The 17,078-nt window shown below is 44.3% G+C and overlaps 1 protein-coding gene across 2 annotated transcripts in view; it reads right to left on the minus strand.

Moving 5' to 3' along the window:
* The window catches only part of LOC137411911 (uncharacterized), a 185,783-nt gene that overhangs the window by 87,875 nt on the left and 80,830 nt on the right, over window positions 1-17,078 (minus strand). Inside the window, exon 1 of one of the 2 annotated variants that reach the window (XM_078772354.1) lies at window positions 4,210-4,321. The exons of the other annotated variant lie outside the window; for it this stretch is intronic. The gene's annotated coding sequence lies outside the window, so the exon portion shown is untranslated. Of the gene's footprint in view, window positions 1-4,209; window positions 4,322-17,078 lie in introns of those variants that run through there. 2 annotated transcript variants of the gene reach the window in all.

Below are 17,078 nucleotides of genomic sequence, written 5' to 3' on the forward strand. Positions count from 1 at the left end.
GCGTGGATGAGGGTTTCTGCAGCCGTGGAGGAGAGGGATGAGCGGAGACGGGCAATGTTTTTCAGGTGAAAGAAGGCTGACTTTGTGATCTGTTTAGTGTATTTGTCGAAGGAAAGGGTTTGGTCAAAGATGACGCCAAGATTCCGGATGTGAGGGGAGGTGGATACTGGGATACCGTCGATGTTGAGGGCAAAGTTATGGGTGGATTTTGTGAGCGTTTTTGGGCCAATGATGATTATTTCAGATTTATCACAGTTAAGCTTGAGGAAGTTGATTTGAAGCCAGGATTTTATTTCAGTGATGCAGTTTGTCAGGATAGAGTGGGTGTCGGTGGAGACGGACTTGGTGGAGATGAAAAGCTGGATGTCATCGGCGAAGCAGTGGAATTGGAGACCATGACGGCGGATTAAGTGACCGAGCGGGGACAGGTAAAGGATGAAGAGGAGGGGGCCAAGAACTGAACCTTAAGAACTGTTTAACTGTTCTATTTAAGAACTGTTTAAGAACGGAAGACTGTTTAAGGCTGCCCTGTGTTCTGCTTCTTCCTCTTCCTATCTTGTATATTTATTTCGTTTCCTCTTCTCCTTCTTGTACAAATTGTAAATAAATTACTTGTTCTTCCTGGTTTTCCTCTCATCCGATCGCATTAGTCTTTTCTTCTATTGGGTAAACGTGGCACGATCGCAACCGCTATAATTGGGTCTTGTCGCATTGGTAATAGCTCAGATCGCGGGTCGCTAACCGCTCGGCGTATACCATCAAATCCGTGGTTCGAGCGGGAGTTATTCCCTCGTTCTCGGTCAGCGTTATTACTTAGGTAATAGCGAATCCCCAGTCCTAAAACCCTAACACTGCCTGGGAAGGACGTTATAACCCCAGGATCGCGTCGGCCAGATAACAGACAAGGGTTTAACCCCCTCTTGGTAAGGGGAGAGCCGACATTTGAGATCCGCAACAATATATATACAGTCACGTGAAAAAGTAAGTACACCCCATGTAAAGTTTTGACTTTTTCAACATATTTCAACATACAGCTATTTGATCTTCATTTCAACAATATTGATAGATAAAGGTGATATAATATAACAAATATCATGAAACATTTACATATTGTAGTCCATTGTATAATTTAAATAAACAGAAATGCAAATTTCGCATGTGGAAAAAGTAAGTACACCCCTACATTTATCACTACTTCAAATACCTAAAATTAGAATAAGGTGCACCAGCTCAGGTGCAAATGGTTAGAATATCGTCAGAGAGGATCTTGGATCTTGGAGATCTTGGACCTGTCTTATTTAAACCTCAGACATTTAGTTTGGTTTGCTCTTTGTTGTTGAAGTGTGCGGAGTCACCATGCCTCGATCAAAAGAGCTCACTGAGGCCTTCAGAAAGAAGGTTAAAGATGGACTCAGGTAATCGTGTTGATGAGCGGGAAACCACCATTACTGATTGTGTTTAATTTAAAAGTTAAACACGTTGACGGACTCGTCTAACGTGAAACAACTGGATGATTTACACGGATTATCAAGATTGAGGTTGAGATCCTGCGCGTGGCGTATGATAGGTGATCATATGAAGATTTGTTATTTCTTTTTTTTGTATGCAAAGTCGAGGCTCGTGTAAGAGCCAACGCATTAAACACAAAAAAAGACAAACAGACACATAAAACATAAAATGAAGGGAGCGGGAGACAAGAGGGGCAGAGAGAGGGAAACACACAAACACAACAGTAGAGAGCAGGGACATCGGGAGATCTATGGAAGGGAGAGGGCTGGAGGTTGTTGGAGAGAGGGTGGGGGGGGAGTGGTACACAGAATATAACAAATGGACATTGCTAGGAATTTCCGGAATGAAGTCGGAGATTCAAAGAGGTGGATTTGGGATGTATTAACGGGGGTAGAAAAGATCAAGGTTTTGGATGGGGGAAGATAAGAGATGGTAGTGAACAGCTGTTTTAATGAAAGATACGCTCATTTTACCCCACAAAAACACAGACACATAAACACACACACACATAAACACACACACACACGCATAAACACAGCCATATACACACACACATACACACACGCACAAACACAGCCATATACACACACACACACATACACACAGGCACACACATATACACACACATAAACGAACACAGACATGCATGCACACACACACACGCATGCACACACACACACACACACATGAACACACACAGACATATACATAAACACACACATGCACGCACACACACATGAACACACACATAAACACACATATACACACACATGCATACACACACACAGACACACACATAAACACACACATGAACACACACACACACACATACACACACATACATACACACACATAAACACAGGCATACATACACTGTCTCTGCCGTGCCTGTGGGTGTCTGTCTGCCAAGCCGGTCTGTCTGTGTCTTCTGTCTCTGTTGCGCCGGTCCGTGTCTGTGTCTGCCGTGCGAGTCTGTGTATGTGTCTGTCGATCCGTGCCAGTCTGTGTCTGTCTCTTGACACAGGTGTGTGTCTGTCTCTGCCGCGCCAAGCGAACAACACTCAGCCTTCCATGCACACATCTCCCATCCAAGCACAAGCCGAGTTTCTTAGATGACAGGATTATGTGTGTTATACATGTACATGCATTTAAACACAACAATTGTTTGAGGTAGGGATTAATTATAAAAACCACCTTTAGAGGCCATTTTACCCCGCAAAGCGGGGGTTGGCCTTTTTCGGGAAACGTGGTTGTTGTTGTTTTTCGGTCCCCTTTTTGAAGCAATGTTTTACGGCCGGATGCCCTTCCTGACGCCAACCCTTTTTGCCGCCTTTAACGACAAACAGGGAATTACCAGTGAACTGGTACTCAATTAGCCGACCTCCGACCTCGGAAGGATGGCAGGCTGAGTCAACCCCCCTGGCGTTGATAAGCCTGAGTTAAGTTGGCCTGAGGTAGGGATTAATTGATTGAGCTTAATTGATAGCCTTTTTAAAAAGTATTATTTGGTTAGTCCATATTTAACATCATGTTATATGATTATGTACATCTAATCTTAATTAATTTCCTGTGAGTCACAGAGAATGTTTATTCAGTGTCTGGTCTGCTCCTGCTGTGTGGGTGGTCTGCGATTCTGGATGGTCCGCTTAATATTCTGGCCGGTCTGCTTTTTACAGTACCCCCAACTTTACTCCGATGAAAAACTTTGCTCTTATTAAATAGAAATTTTCCTCAGCATTAAAATGAGGTATTAATTGTACAGATCCGTTCATTATTAACCGAGCTACGGTCTAGGAGTCCATTTTTTTGCCTTGGATCCAATGATCACACATGCTGGTTGTACCTCCGCAAGATGGCGGCGCTTCCAACGTATCGCGACAACAAGCGCTGATAGGCCATGCGGCATCTCGTAATATATCTATGGTCACGAGTACAGACCCGTTACCTCACCTCCTGATGAAATTTGAGAAATCTGCAAGATACATTCGAGCTGAAAGGGAGGAGTCATGAAACGTGTGACGTGCGACGTCATGAAAAAAACTCGATGACGCAGCCTCGCAGAACGAGAGTGTAATTTCCATCCATGCAGTCCAGTGTGTGCATACAGTCCATACAGTCCTGGGCCGGTATTCATATAACTTCTTAATTTAAGACTACTTAACTGCTAAGTACCCCACTTTGCTGAGTGGAGTTGTTATCTTGAAATTCATAAACACTCTTTAAGTACCCTGCTGAGCTGAGTGCCCCACATAAAGTTATGAAGATTGTCTCAAGTGGTTTCCAAGGCTCGATGTCACATTTCATTGCCGTTTATGTTCATTTTCTGTGGTTTGGCGACAGAAAAACGACAGAGTTCCAAGGCCAAGTCTGGGAAATTAGCAATATCGTAAAAATCTGCAACTTCATCCTGTATATTTGCCGGGGATGGAAATTTCACAGCTCTCCCCATCAATGGAAGCGGTGCATTGTTTACCTGCGAAATGATACGGCAGAAGCTTGGTTGAGATATAATATGATTATGAATACGCATTGCGTGGAGTGAGAGCTTCGTCGACAATAGTCAGTCGATCGAATACGCAGCCCTCGCAAACATCTGTAGGCCGAGGCCTAGCTAGGCTAGGTTGTTTGATCTTGGGCTTATAATTAAAATTCAAATTAATTTTATTGAATGGATAGATTGGGATAGAATGCAGGACTTACCTGCTGTAGGCTATATAGTATGGACTTCTCGTCGACTGGACCAGGTACGTAGGTCCGACTGGCAGGGACGTCCTGAAATCGGTGTAGCTGGCGGAAAACTGTAGACGGTGTAGCTGGTGTAAAAAAGCGGTCGGTGTAGCTGGCATAAATGATGAGCGGGTTCGAATTCAAAATCCGTTCTGTACAGTACTGTATTGTATTGTAATTTATTGATTTTAATCACCAGGTGAAAATAATTTATCGGTCGCGCCAGACCAAAGCAAGATCACGTGAGCAAGATGCTTTTTTGAAATAGATCGCCACTCAGTAGGGCGCATACTCCCGCCGTGGGTCAAGTTGGAATAGTACGATTTCACAAAAGTTTGAGGGAGTAGTTCAGTGACAAGACAAGACAAGACAACACAAGACAGACACTGCACAAATATATATTTGGAATATATAGAAGATAATGTTAAAAAAAAATCAAGGCAATTTCACTTACATTTTCGGATTCAGCGTTCAATTCAATGTAAGTGAGTATTTTGAGGCATGTGTGACTTGAAATAAAATTGTAAGCCAGGAAAACGTGCGTTTCATTTCTTCGGGATACAACATGTAAAACTGGCCCAAACGTGAAAACAAAACTCGCTCATTTTAAGTCGTACAAGCTAATGCGACCACTCATTCTTCTGGGAAGATTCCGTGCGCATGCTTGTCCCACTTATAACTCACCTAAGTCTTTATAAGTTCATCAAATTCAACAAAATAACAGACTGGTCAAACAAATGGAACATGTCTTTCAATCCTGACAAATCTCACACTCTTACGATGTCTCTCCGGACAACCCTCCCATCTACTTTCTCAACAATCCTCTCCAAGAAGTTCTGTCGCTCAAGCTTTTGGGTCTCACTGTCTGCCATGATCTTTCCTGGGAAAACCACATTTCCAAGCTGGCCTGCAAAGCCAGTCACCGACTGGGCATCCTCCGTCGTGCGAAGTCCTTCCTTGGCACACCTGAGCTCCTCACCACATACAAGGCTTTCATCCGCAGCTCAATGGAATACTATGGGCTCCAAAATGGGCCGCTCCACTATGGGCCGGTGCTCCTGCCTCACACCGAGCTCGGCTTCACGCTGTTGAAACCAAAGCTTTCAGAATCATTGGAATCTCCCGCGATTAAGCTAACTCTGAGGGCCTTTCACTCACTCACCGCAGGCAGGTAGGTGGTCTTTCTGTCTTCTACCGACTCCTCTCCGGCCTTGCTCCCCCAGCTCTCTCTGTGCTTTGTCCCCCAAATATTCCTACAGGTCGCACAAGATCTGCCAGCAACCTTCTGATGGTTAAACTGCCGAAATCTCGGCTCTCTGCTCACCTTCACTCTTTCATTCCATTTTTTTCCCACCTCTGGAACAAACTCCCTCACTCCCTTCAATCCCACTCCTCCCTCCAGGTCTTTAAAACAGCTGTTCACCACCATCTCTTATCTTCCCCCATCCTAAACCTTGATCTTTTCTACCCCCACTAATTCACCCCAGATCCACCTTGTTTGAAATTCCAACTTCTTTCCTGAAAGTCCTGGCAGTGTCCATATGTTTTATACCACTCCCACCCCCCCTTCCCATGCCTCCCCCCCAAAGCCCTCTCCCTCCCACAGATCTCTCAATGTCTCCATGTCTCTCGGTCCCTGCTCTGAAATGTTGTGTTTGTGTCCATCCCCCTCTCTCCCCATCTTGTCTACCGCTCCCGATGTTATATGTTTTATGTGTCGGTTTGTCTTTCTGTGTGATTAATGTTCGCTCTTTCACGAGCCTCGATCTTGTATACAAAAAAAATAAAAAAATAAAATACTGGCACCGCGATTGACATTCGCTGAGGTAATGTTGATATCTCTTCTGAGGTAAAAAACAAAACAAAAAAAAAACAACCTTTTAAAGCATTATACGTGTCAAACGAGACATTTTATGAAACGGGGAAACCGAATACACACTCTGGTGGTTTTAAAATGACAGAATATGTCTTTATTAGAAAAAAAAAGAACCTTGAAGACGACGCTGCTGACAAAATACACCGCTCTAACGCATAACCACGAGTTTAAACTACATTTACAACAAATATGAAAACTATTTTCATATCACAAAGTTAAATATAGAACATATAGAAGATAATGTTTAAAAAAATGAGCCCTATCTTCCAATGGCAAACAATCCTTCAAAAAATTCCTGGATCCGGAATAATATCCCGAGCTTCACCAAAAACTAAACATTTCTTCCTTATCCCACGTGCAATCATCCCACCAACTTTCATCCAAATCCGTTCAAAACTTTTCCAGATATCTTGTACACAAACACACGAACACACACACACACACACACACACACACACACACACACACACAGACACGATCGAATGCATTACTCCCTGGCGGGAGTAAAAAGCGAACGATGAATAATAAATGAATAAATGAATTCATTTATATGTATATTTTTTGATTTTAATCACCAGGTGAAAATAATTTATCGGTCGCGCCAGACCAAAGCAAGATCACGTGAGCAAGATGGCGGATCATGGAAGGGCCAAGATGGCGGATCATGGAAGGGACATTTCAAATGACAACATGAAATTTTGTTCCCAAGGGAATGGGGAAAAATTTGAATTTTTTTTTTTGGGAAATTTGAAAAAGAAATTGGTGAAATTTGAAATGAAAATTTGAATGGATTTACATATACATGCAATTGGCATAGAGGTTCGCTTACGAAGCTCTCGAATATGAATACGCATTGCGTAGACTGAGAGCTTCGATGACAATAGTCAGTCGATCGAGTACGCAGCCCTCACAAACATCTGTAGGCCGAGGCCTAGCTCGGCTAGGTTGTTTGATCTTGGGCTTAGAATTAAAATTCAAATTAATTTTATTGAATGGATAAATTGGGATAGAATGCAGGACTTACCTACTGTAGGCTATATCGTCTTGACTTCCAGTCGACTGGACCAGGTACGTAGGTCCGACTGGCAGGTACGTACTGAAATGGGTGTACCTGGCTTAAATGAAGTCGGTGTAGCTGGCGGAAAAACTGAAGCCAGTGTAGCTGGTGGAAAAAGAAAGTCGGTGTAGCTGGCATAAATGATGAGCGGTTTCAAATTCAAAATCCGCTCTGTACAGTAGTGTATTGTAATTTATTGATTTTAATCACCAGGTGAAAATAATTTTAATCAACAGGTGAAAATAATTTATCGGTTGCGCCAGACCAAAGCAAGATCACGTGAGCAAGATGCTTTTATGAAAAAGTGAACAATGAACAATAAATGAATAAATGAATTCATTTATATATTGTTATGTCTGGTGGGGTAGTTATATGTAGAGCAGATAGATCTGAATAGGTAACGTGCTTCGTCTGTTGCGGTAAGGAATCTGACCTTGTAATAAGTTCATGTGTAGGCATTTTGTCAGGTAAGGAGTATACTTGTGAACATACCAGGAGGTTCGTGTGTTAAGTAGAGTAAGGGATTAACGAGTAGTGCCCCTGTGTGTCTCACCTGGTTAGCCAAACCTTGTCCCTGTTGGCACTGCAGACCAACATAGACATTCCGACAGATCCTTAGCGCAACACTAAATAAGTAATTCCCTTCCCTGAAGAGACTCTGGAAAAGAACCGGCAAAAGCAAACCAGGACGGGACACCGCCGATAATGGCCGCCACCACCTCCACCTCCGGCGGGCCTATCCACCTCGAACAGGACGCGCTATGACCACGGAGTAGGGAGCGAGGTTGGGCGGCGCGGTGGGCGTGGGCCTGAGCGAAGCTGGGAGGTTCGGTGGAAGGGACTGATTGGTTGCCAGTGCGCCAAGGCTGACGTCACCAGCCAGGAGATATTAGCGAGCGCCGAACGCCATTGTGAGTGCTGGGGAGAGTTGGTTCGAGGAGTTGGTTCGAGAGAGTTGAGTTGGTTCGAGAGGGAGAGCACGAGAGTTGGTCGAGTTGGTCTGGAAAAATAAGCGAGTTGGAAGGACGGAGAGAGACTTGGCAGTGAGTGAGAGAGTTGCCCGAGTTGAGGAGCGCGGAGGTTTTCCCAGCCAGAGCAGTTCGCAAGCGGTTCGGACAGAGATCCCGGCCCTGGCAGTTGCGAGCAGTTGACCAGCTCGGCTCGCAGTTCACGGTTTGAGTTGGCTTGTCGACCGTGTGCGAGGGTCGGCCTTGTGGTGCTCGGTGCTTGGTGCTCGGTGCTTTGGAGCTTGGAGCGAGGCGTGCCACTTGACGAAAGGAGCCACGTGTGGGCAACGGAGATTGAAGACGACGGACAGATAAGACCGAGTTGCGCGTTCACAATTGCATGACGAGACATTTCTTTTGGTATTCCTTTCCCTCGTCTGTGTTTGAGATCTGTCGTGTGGAGACGTCCCGATTAGGATATTCATTACCGGCGCATGCTTTTCCTGTCCTTGCCTTTTTCTTTAATAAACCCTTGTATTATTTTACATCCCCTGTTAAACCTGTGCCCGCTTGAATTAATTTCCTTGCAGGACCGGAGCTACGTCGGTGCGCTGAAGGTAAACTTTTGCCCCAGTCTCCATTTTCCTTCTTCCTCCCGCACTTATTATAGCACAATCCATGTTTGGTTATCGCCTCAATTAAAGCCGTTCCGGTCTTCCGCGGCTTCTGGTGTTAACCGGGAGTCGCGCGACAATATATATATATTGATTTTAATCACCAGGTGAAAATAATTTATTGGTCGCGCCAGACCAAAGCAAGATCACGTGAGCAAGATGGCGGATCATGGAAGGGACAAGATATTCTGTCCGCTTAAGTTAAGATGGTGCTTAGTGGACCTACTTTGACTTAAGTAGCTTTATGAATACCGGCCCAGGGCTCTTCCTAGAGCTGGCCGCCCGGCCAAACTGAGCAATCGGGGGAGAAGTGCCTTGGTAATAGAGGTGACCAAGAACCCGATGGTCGCTCTGGCTGAGCGCCAGATATCCTGTGTGGAGATGGGAGAAAATTCCAGAAGGACAACCATCACTGCAACACTCCACCGATCTGGGATTTATGGCAGAGTGGCCAGACAGAAGCCTCTCCTCAGTGAAAGACACATGAAAGCCCGATTGGAGTTTGCAAAAAAGCACCTAAAGGACTCTCAGACTGTGAGAAACAAGATTCTGTGGTCTGATGAAACCAAGATTTAACTGTTTGGCCTCAATTCTAAGCGTCATGTCTGGAGGAAACCAGGCACCGCTCATCACCTGCCCAATGCCATCCCAACGGTGAAGCATGGTGGTGGCAGCATCATGCCGTGGGGGTGATTTTCAGCAGCAGGTACTGGGGGACTGGTCAGGGTTGAGGGAGCAATGAACGAAGCAAAGTACAGAGATCTACTCAATGAAAATCTGAAACAGAGCGCTCAGGACCTCAGACTGGGCCAAAGGTTCACCTTCCAACAGGACAATGACCATAAGCACACAGCCAAGACAACGCAGGAGAGGCTTAGTGACAACTCTGTGAAGGTCCTTGAGTGGCCCAGCCAGAGCCCTGACTTGAACCCAATCGAACATCTCTGGAGAGACCTGAAAATGGCTGTCCACCAACGGTCCCCATCCAACCTGACAGAGCTTGAGAGGATCTGCAGAGAAGAATGGCAGAAAATCCCCAAATCCAGGTGTGCAAAGCTTGTCACGTCATACCCAAGAAGACTCGAGGATGTAATCGCTGCCAAAGGTGCTTCAACTAAGTACTGAGTTGACGGTCTGAATACTTATGTCAATGTGATATTTCAGTTTTTTCTTTTTAATGAATTTGCAAAACTTTCTAAAATCCTGTTTTCTCTTTGTCATTATGGAGTATTGAGTGTAGATTGATGAGGGAAAAAATGAATTTAAACGATTTCAGCATAAGGCTGCAACATAAGAAAATGTGAAAAAAGTGAATGGGTCTGAATACTTTCTGAATGCACTGTATCTATTAATACATATACCAACCCATATCGAATATCACAACTACATCTCCTCACGCTTACTCTAATACATTTATTGAGGGGCTAACCCTAACTTTACCAAGCAATGTTAACCCCGAGATGTCTCATCTTCAAAAATATTAGTAAAATGATAATCCCTGCGCTAATCCATCATCAAATTGAGTCCTTATATAAACATAAACAAGTCTTGTGAACTGAATAATTTACCCTCTGTGGACATCTGTGAAAGCTCCACAAATTACCACAACAGTAATTTACTCCTTCAGTTTTTACAGTGTTGGAGGATCTAAAAACAGAATCTTTTCGTGGGAAGAAGACAACCGCTCACACACCCCATCCTCTCTCCGCTGTTCATCCTTCCTCCTTCCCCCACCAATCCTTCCTTGGCCCTCCCCCACATTCAGCAACTCAGCACGTTTCACTAATACCACTCTCACCCACTGTTTCCTCATCAAACGAAATATAATGCCCAGGTGTAAGGTAGTCGGGAAGCGGAGGAATGGGAAGAGGAAAGAGTAGCTGGCTAGGAGAGAGAGGAAGAATCCACAGTGCATGATTCTACTGTGTCTGAAGTGTCTTGTGTTCCTCCCAGATTCGAGGGAGCATTGCTTGGCGCCCACATCGTTTGTGTGGATCATTTTCCGGCCTTAACCTTTGCGAGTGCAGAGGTGCTGCCATCTTGCGATTTTCTCGGACAATCCTGCATCTCATGGCTGGTGCGTCTTCCGCGATGTGGCGCTACGTACCTCCTTAATGCAATTAAATAAATTATTATTATACCTTAGAGTGCAATCGACGGCGAGATATTTGAAAATGAAAAAATGCCACATGGGGTGAACGCAGACCACATGAGGGCATTTGATTAACTTTTTTGATAGAAAAAAATAATTCCCAGACACCTTGATCTTGAAATTGGAGGATCAATGTTTTTCTGTAGCTTACGGGAAATAATCTTATACACACAGACACACACACACACATACATACATATACGCACACACACAAACATACACACACACACACACCTGTAGTGTCCATGTTGTTTATGCTGTGTATCCCTCCCCAGCCCTCACCCTTCCAGAGATCTCCTGATTTACCTGTTCTCTGCAGTTGTTGTGCTTTTCTCTGTCACCCCCGCTTGTCTCCCGCACCCTTTATTATATGTTCTATGTGTTAGCTCTTATACAAACCTCGACTAAGGATACAAAAAGGAGGGAATGGGCCGGCCCATGGGCCCTCTGACCCCCATTATACTCCGGGATCGGCACTCTAACCTGACAAATCCGGGCAGCAGGGAAGAATGGGGAAGATTCCTCTCTTCTTCCCTGTCTTGCGTTGGAGGGTAAAACCACCGCGAAGAAGCATCGCGAATAGTTGTCCCCTTGGTAGTTTGCGAACATGCTGCCCATTGTTGTTCAGCTCCTCCATGAGCCAAGACCCTTCTATAAAGAAATCCCTCCCTCCTCCCCCCCTCCTCACCCCCCCCCCCCCCCCACACCCTTCATGGGAGGAAGAGAAGGAAATGAATTCCTATACATTTCCTACTTAAACATAACGGTATACAGAATGAGGGCAATTATAACGACTGTATAAACATCATAACATTTACCATGTTGAGAAATTTGGGTTGATCTACATGACACACGGGTTCAGGGTCTTTCATGGCATTTGGACTCAACAAATCTTTCAGATCTTTCAGAATCATTGGAATCTCCCGCGATGAAGCTAGCTCCAAGGGCCTCTCACTCACTCACCGCAGGCAGGTTGGTGGTCTTTCCATCTTCTACCGACTCCTCTCTGGCCTTGCCCCCCCCCCCCCCAGCTCTCTCTGGGCTCTGTCCCGCAAATATTCCTACAGGTCGCACAAGATCTGCCTGCAACCCTCTTATGGTCAAACTGCCAAAATCAAGACTCTCTGCTCACCTTCACTCCTTCATTCCTCTTTTCTCCCGCCTCTGGAACAAACTCCCTCACTCTCTTCAATCCCACTCCACCCTCCAGGTCTTTAAAACAGCTGTTCACCACCATCTCTTATCTTCCCCCATCCAAAACCTTGATCTTTTCTACCCCCGCTAATTTCACCCCAATTGCACTTTTTTGAAATACCAACTTCTGTCCTGGAAGTCATTGGTGTCCTTGTGTTTTATACTTCTCCCTCCACCCCCCCCCCTTCCCATGCCTCCTCCCCCCAAGCCCTCTCCCTTCCACACATCTCCCTGCTCTGAAATGTTGTGTTTGTGTGCTTCACCTTCTCTCCCCATCTTGTTTTCCGCTCCCGCTTTTTATATATTTTGTTTGTCTGGTTGATTTGTTTGTGAAGTAAATGTTAGCTCTTTCACGAGCCTCGATTCAGTATACAAAAAAAAAAAAAAAAACAGGGACAGAAAATGTATTTACAATAAAAGAAATAAACGATATAATAAATGAAATAGCTTATTTAACTTTCAATTTAGTGTCGGATCAAACACACCCTCAGGCGATAACCAGAACTTCTCATTCGGCTTATTTTCAAGCACTGACTCAAAGAAAATAGCTGTTCTCAACCCTAAAGTCGGTTTATGGGCTCGGTTGTGATGGAATAATCTGGCATTCCCTGTAAAATGAAGCTCGATTGCTTCTCACATAAACATTTATTATACAATTAAAATGAGGTGCAGCACAGAAAAAACTAGAACGGCACTCAGTAGAGAGCATACCTCCGCCAGGTGAACACTTTACGTTTTGTATCCGAGAGTAGACCAGAAAATCACAATACAGAATCACATTTAATCAAAATCATCCGTCCATAACTTTTTGAGACATTATCGTTTTTGGCCCCGACCTCTCTCCCAATGATGAAGAATCACTTTAAAAATTCTACGAGCCGGATCAGGATCCGGATCTCCACCAAAATTGAATTGATTCTTCTTTGTCACACACCCAACCTGTCCACCAAGGTTCGTCCAAATGCGTCCATAACGTTTTGAGATATCCTGCTGTGTATCGTTTCTGGCCCTGTCTCCCAATGGTGAAGAATCACTTAAAACATTCTAGTAGCCGGATCTTTATACAGTATAAAGGGCTTTACACAGTGCAGAGTCTTGGAGATGAGCGTGGGCGTTCTCTCTGACGTCATGACGCCCACGCGTTCCGTTACGAATGTCCCACTCAGTGCGCGCGATCTGCACCGTCCAACAATAAAGAAACAGGTTGTAACATTGCTTCTGTAACATCACAGCTTTATACGTTACTAAACTGTTTTGTTGGTATTCGAATTTCTTGTGTTTATAGCATTTATTGATAAAAAAAACCTGGCATTGGGTTAACAGTTGAGATGGTCGGCTTGAGATCTTTGGGGTCTTCAATTTGAGCCCATGTGGCACCGTTGAATTAACCCCAGGTGGGTTGACTCAGCCTGTTCATCCTTCAGAGGTCGGCAAAATGAGTACCAGGTGACTGGTAATGGGGGCAACTGCATCAGAGTGCAAGCGCATGTCCAGAAAATGATACAACCAGCAGCAACAGGCTGCACACGAAACCCCCACCGTTTATCGATCAATTTGATTATAGTTGTGCATAATATAGTTTTGCAGAAATTATCATCGACGAACGATATTAACGATGAGGCAACGGTGAAGTTTAAAGGGCATGATTAAGGGTTAGGATTTGTGATCACCTTCACGCATTTAAATCGTGAAATTCAACATCAGCGTTTACACACATACACGTACATACACAAACACACACGTACCTACACAAACACACACATCCACAAACACATACACTTATACATACATACACACACACACATACACAAACACATACATACATACACAAACACATACACTTACACATAGTTACGGATTCGGCACTTATCTATATAATAATACCGTAAGGACTCGACTTTGTTATCCCTTTTACGGCGCACCCAGTGACCCGATGCCCACAGCAATAATGCATTTTCCATCTACGAACCGCGCCCTTTGTTTATCACGTACAGCCATACTCGAAAAATCTGAATTCGCCGACTTTGGGACCAAAAAGTATCCGATTAACGGCCGATACGACGCCATCTTACGACACCATCGTATTGGCGTCTGCTGGGCGAAGGCGATGCGAGCCGTCCGCTGATTGGACAGTCGAGTGGTGTGATGGGTGGTGTGAACCAAATGGTCTTTATCGTCATTTTAATAAAGTTAAATGGAGTGACGCTTTGGAAACGTTTTTTGAAGTTTGAAGTTTTTTCGAATCGAAGTGAAGAAGTTTTTGAAGTTTTGATTTTGGAAACGTTAAATGGAGAAACAGTTTCACAGGAAGAGAATGCGATGCGATGAAGAAGAATCCATCTTTATTTTATTTTTTTGAACCACATTGAAGCTCCACGAAGTCAAGAATGTGAAACTACGTGAATGTAATAAAATAAAAATGTACATAAACGACACAGTTCTATGAAACAGTTTCACAGGAAGAGAATGCGATGCAATGCGATGAAGAAGAATCCATCTATTCCGCCATTTGTGCCAGTGTCATCGATGGCGGTGTACGCTAACCTCATCAGGTGGGTTTACCATAATTTCTTCCATATACTGTGATAACAACGAAGTGAAACCGATCAGCAGCCTATCAGTATCTGCTCTATTCACGGTGCTTAAGGTAATCCTTCAAATCATTTACGTTGACGAAGCATGGCATACGAGGCCCGTTCAAAAAGTTCACGGAACGACGTACTCTCAAAGGTCTGAGGCCAAAATGTTTGTTTTTTTCCCCCCTTACACAACGGAAACAACAACTGGATAGGTAGGGCCGAGGCCTATGCCGACGTTTCGCTCCTGCATCTGCCACCGTTCATGATTATCAAAGTAGGCTTTACCCTGTTCACGATAAGGTAGAAATCAGTAAGGTGTATACGAAGAGATAAAAGGATGGCATTGACTTCGAGACGGTACGTGATAGTTGGCTGCGGCTGGTTGATGCCACGTTTTTTTTTTTCCTAAGTGCCATGGATGCTGATGGACATAATAAAGGTATCGGCTGATCTCTCATCGTAATATTACCCGATGGAAATGAACTGTTTCTTTGTTTGTCATTTCCTGTGCAATAATGTCAAATTGATGTCAGACATCCTTTTCTATTGACAGCTGCGCTCCTTTTCAATGGCATCGTCTATTGATATGCATGTTCTTCTTTCATATAATTTTACACATGCACAATCAGTATTTCAACTCTTGCAGACATTGGAAAGGAAGTTGACTCACAGGCCAACTCTCTGGCTCAATCACAGGCCGACGCACAGGCGATGTAATTGTGAGTAGCATTTTTGCACAAGTGAAAATTGAAAATACACGTTTTTGGTATGTGGCTATGTTATTTTGTGTTTGTTTTGTCTCTAACAATATAAAATACAAAGTCAGGAGGTGACACTTTATACACAGTGTAAGTTGGATTCTACAAAGTGTCGCCTTTTTCTTGATTTTGTTCACACAAATCCAACCCACACCATATCGTCTCATAAAAAATGGCCAGAGTGGTGCTATGCCAATTCCTATTACGAATCCATTCATTTTTCAAAAGTATATCGTAGCGTTGTCATTTAAGTAGATTGCAATAAATACGTTGTTCATATACGCACTCTTCATTCTCATCTTTCTTCCTAACTCTTACTCGGACAAGCAAATCCCCTATGCCATCCATAATGGTACACTCTATCCATACACCACATCCTCCCTTCCGTGGATGTTCCACGGGTTTCGGCTAGTTATTATTATTATTGTTATTATTATTATTGTGGGTTCTAAGTATTATGGGTATTGTTGTTTAAGGGAAATGGTTATTGTGGCTAAGAGGTTAAAAGCGCTCATGGTAAAAATGAGACAGGTAATCGGATCGTGACCCGGAAGAAAAAGGGTGGAAGAGGAAGAAGACGAAAGGACAGTGAAAGACTTGCCTTGAAGCTCTGTCCGGAGCGTGGTTGAGCGAACGTTGCGAGTGGACTTTGGGTCCTTGAAAGGAAGTTCGAGCGATAGGTGATATCGCCGGAGTATGGTGAAGCCTGCGTAGACAGGTATCGGCATTGAGATTCCGGAGAATCCTTGCCTAGAAGATCTGGCTCGAGTGAGGGCCGTCCACCATTTCGCCCCACGCGCTACCTTCCTTGGAAAAGGTTTTGGTCGCGTCGGCTGGGCTTATCCTCCGGTGGTTTGCCGGGGACAGCTGTGCAATAAAGCGGCGTCTGAAGATTGCACTGCGGTCCGCTGATTGAACGGTGCAGGTGCACGTCTGGATCGCGTCTTTGGGAGTTGCCTTTCTACCGCGAGTTTGCTGGGTGTTGGACCACGTGACTTCTGTGTCGCTTCGACCGTCTGCGCCTCGGTTGCTCTTGATCGGACATTGTTCCAACGATCGCCGGAGCGAATCAACTTCGCCTTGAAGGTTATAGAGACATTGAAGAGGTTCTTTCCATGTACTGGGAACAGTGAGTTCGATTCCTTTAACAGAGGGTACCATCCTAAGATTGATTGTATGGTGGCTGGCTATCATGGTTGTATCATTATTCCAGTGTGATTTTTAATATATTCTTTTTGTTGGTAACCATTGGTGTGGTTTCGATCTTGATTTTGACACGGAGTAATATATATTTTTCTGCCGTGATTCCTCCCGGGGTTCGGAGGTATACGCCCCCTTGTTGAGTCCTTACACTCGGAGGTATACGTTCGGAGGTATACGACCAGGAGGTCGGGGAGGAACACGTAACAGAAATTGGGGGCTCGTCCAATTGAAACTCTTGGGCTCGAAATTGGGTCTGCGTCCGGGATCTAAAATTCCCTAAATTTAGTCCGGGAAAGAATTCCCTAACATTCCCAGAATTCCCAAATTTTTCCCAAAAAAAAAAAATTTGTTTTTAAAATTTCTTGTGTGAAGGTTAACAGGTGTTAACAATGGTCACCATGG

This window comes from Myxine glutinosa, chromosome 2, assembly GCF_964187855.1.
Source record: "Myxine glutinosa chromosome 2, kmMyxGlut1.1, whole genome shotgun sequence".
Taxonomy (NCBI): Eukaryota; Metazoa; Chordata; class Myxini; order Myxiniformes; family Myxinidae; genus Myxine; species Myxine glutinosa.